The sequence below is a fragment of the Ziziphus jujuba genome, chromosome 10 (assembly GCF_031755915.1).
Source record: "Ziziphus jujuba cultivar Dongzao chromosome 10, ASM3175591v1".
Lineage (NCBI taxonomy): Eukaryota > Viridiplantae > Streptophyta > Magnoliopsida > Rosales > Rhamnaceae > Ziziphus > Ziziphus jujuba.
In genome coordinates, this window is record NC_083388.1 from 15,406,892 (window position 1) to 15,410,063 (window position 3,172).

Here is a 3,172-nt window from a genome sequence, read left to right on the forward strand (position 1 = left end):
ATGTTATATTTTATTCATATGTATATAAATATATATATATATATATAGAGAGAGAGAGAGAGAGAGAGAGATAAATTGGAAAATAAGTGGTTAATGAATTAGCATGCTACATATGAGCAAAAATTAAAGTTTGAGATATATGTGGATAACCTGACTTGTGATAACTAAGCTAAAAATTACTCTTCAATGACATATTCTATAGATTAATGATATATCAATTATTTATCCTTGTAAAAATAATTTTTTAAATTTCTAACAAATTTCTTTTTAATAATTGCATCACCAAAGACTTGAAAAATTGTTTTAAAAAAATTTTAATGTTAAAAAGTCTTAGACGACACTTTTTCAAAAAAGCGTTGCCTTTTGCCTCTTATCATATTTACCAACACTTTGTCAAAAAAATATTGCATGTTTGAACATTTAGCGACACTTTTAGAAGTGCGCATGTTCTAATATTTAGTTATGTTTTGGAAAAGCATAACCTATTCTAGTATTTAAAAAGCATCGCTTATTTGCATATTTAGCGATGCTTTTTTGATAAAAGGGTCATCTTTATTTTTTTTTTTTTTCTTAATTTGAAAATTGCTTTTAGTTTTGTCAAATTAGGATTGTTTAATAGCTAGATTTAGGCAAAATAATTAATAGGCAATAAAATTCAAATAAATATTTTCATAACAAACTAATATTTCAAATAAATTAAATATCAACTCATATAATAATTTTATTATTTTAAAATTAATAATTTAATATATAGTTAATAAGTAGTAAATAAAAATCTGATAAATTTAATTATTTTGAAAAATTTAAAAGATAGTTAATAAAAATATGAATCAAATAGACTAAAATATTAATTTAATATATGAATTAGCAATATGAAACGAAATAATTAATCTATTTATTTAATCTATTTGTGTTTCAATTTTAAATTAATTATTTTCAATTTAATAAAAATTTGATAAAATTAATTATTGTATAATTTAAAAGCATTAGGCGACTCTTTTAACATCCAAACGGTCGTCTATTGTCTTAAATTTTGAAATTTTAATTAATTTTATATTTTATTCATATGTATATAAATATTAAATATATTAATTAGCAATATGAAACAAAATAATTAATCTATTTATTTAATTTATTTGTGATTTAATTTGAAATTAATTTTTTTATATTATTGAAAGTTTGACAAAATTAATTTTTTTAATAATTTAAAAGGATTAAACTACGTTTTTAACATAAAAAGCCTATTATCCTAATTTCAATTATTTTGAAAATGTTTGGGCTTTTCATGGTAAAAGTGTCATCTATTTTTATAAATTTTTTCTTTTAATTTTTTTATCCATTAAGTGTACAATTTAGAATATGAATCAAATATACTAAATTTTTATAAATAGGTAGCAATATACATGAAATGAATAAAATATTAAGCAAATTAACTTTTTTTTTTTCAAATTTCAAAATCATTTATATTTGCCTCAAATTTTTTCAACCTCACCATTTGATATTTTTAAATTATCATTAATATTTAAAAAAAAAATATTGGGCGTGTTTTTCGATCCCCATCTTCCACTAAGTACAAACTCTAAAAGATCTAAGTTTTGTCATACTTTAAGAAGAGTTGAAAAGTTGGGTTAACTGAGTTTTGTGGGTTTCTTCTTTCTTTTTCCTTTGTCGTCGTTGGCGAGCATATATTCACTCTTTTTTCTTCCATTTTGAACGGTAGTAGTGTTAGGTTCATTGATGGGTTTCCTTTTTTGGCCATTTTTTATTTTTTTTTTCTTGCTGGGTTGCTGTTATTGCTAAATTTCTTGGCGTGTTTGTTGCTGGATTGTTGTGTTGTACGGGTTGCAGGAAGAAAAAACTTGGGCCACTTCAAATTTAATTAGTGGATTTTTTTTAATCTTGCTTGGATTGATATTTTGTTTGCGGTTTTGTTTGGGATTTAGGTTTTTGTCGAGATTTTGCTTGGGATTTGAATTTTGTTCTTGATTTTGCATCAAGTTGGGGTTTTTATTTTGATTTTGATTGCTCATTGTGCAGTGGATTGAGTTAGCACGGCAACCAAAGTTTGCTCCATTAGGTGATCGGCTTGGCCTTAAGTCCAAGGTATGCTTACTTTTACTTTTTTATTTATAATATGAAATTTAATTATTATATGAGTTGAATTTCATATTAAAATAAGCATTATTAGTTGTTAATTTACATACTTGTTATCTTACACATGTACTTCGTATCTAATATTATATTTAAATTAATATTTGCAAATTTTAACTCCTAAGCAGCCTGGAGATACCAAATGTGATTATTATATAATGATGGTAATGAGGGATATCATTAGGAGAAATGTACATCGACAAAATTTACGAACAATGACAATTTTAACATGTTAATATAATTAATAATTTATAATAATTAATATTTATTTATTTTGTATATATTTTAATAATTTTTTAACATAATTTTTTCATGTACAGTATGGGGGTGTAACTTGATTACAAGATAACGTCGCGTCAGCTATAATTTCAAACATTTCATCTCAATGAGTATAATAGTTTTATTACTTTTGTTTGTATATAACTATATAAAATAGTTAACCAAATTGTAAATATATGACATAAGTTAATATTTAATTTATTTGAAATATTATTTTGTTATGTAAATATTTATTTTAATTTTGTTGTCTGTTAATTATTTTGCATAAAACTAGTTATTAAACAATCCAAATTTAATAAAATTAAAAGCATCATTCAAAAAAAAAAAAAAAGGAGAAAATGTGACTCTTTTTGGAAAAAGCATCGCCAAGGGGAGAAAAGCTGACTTGTTTTAATAAAAGCAATGCTGTTGCACATATTTTTAGTGATGCTTATTTTAAAAGCGTTGGCTATTTTGTAACCTTTTAGCGATGATTTTAAGCAGGTCGCTAAAAATCTATAGAAAAGCCGATGCTTTTTCAGAAAAATATTAGTGTTTTTAATACATTTAGCCACAATTTTATTAATAAAAAGAAAAAAAAAAGGTCAATTTTTCTCGAATATTAGGTGACATTTTTCAAAGCGTTGGCTTTTTGTTAGTAATTTTAGCGATACCATATTAGGCGATGCTTTGTAAAGCATCGGTTCTTATTTTGCACGATACATTAATTGCATCTTCTATCAATTTGTTTCTTATAGTGATT

At 23.6% G+C, this 3,172-nt stretch overlaps 1 long non-coding RNA gene across 1 annotated transcript; it reads left to right on the forward strand.

Moving 5' to 3' along the window:
- Positions 1 to 1,622: 1,622 nt before the first annotated feature.
- Positions 1,623 to 2,651, forward strand: LOC132799783 (uncharacterized). Its single transcript, XR_009634665.1, has 2 exons — positions 1,623 to 2,103; positions 2,472 to 2,651. It is a non-coding gene; the product is annotated as an uncharacterized LOC132799783 (long non-coding RNA).
- Positions 2,652 to 3,172: the final 521 nt, after the last annotated feature.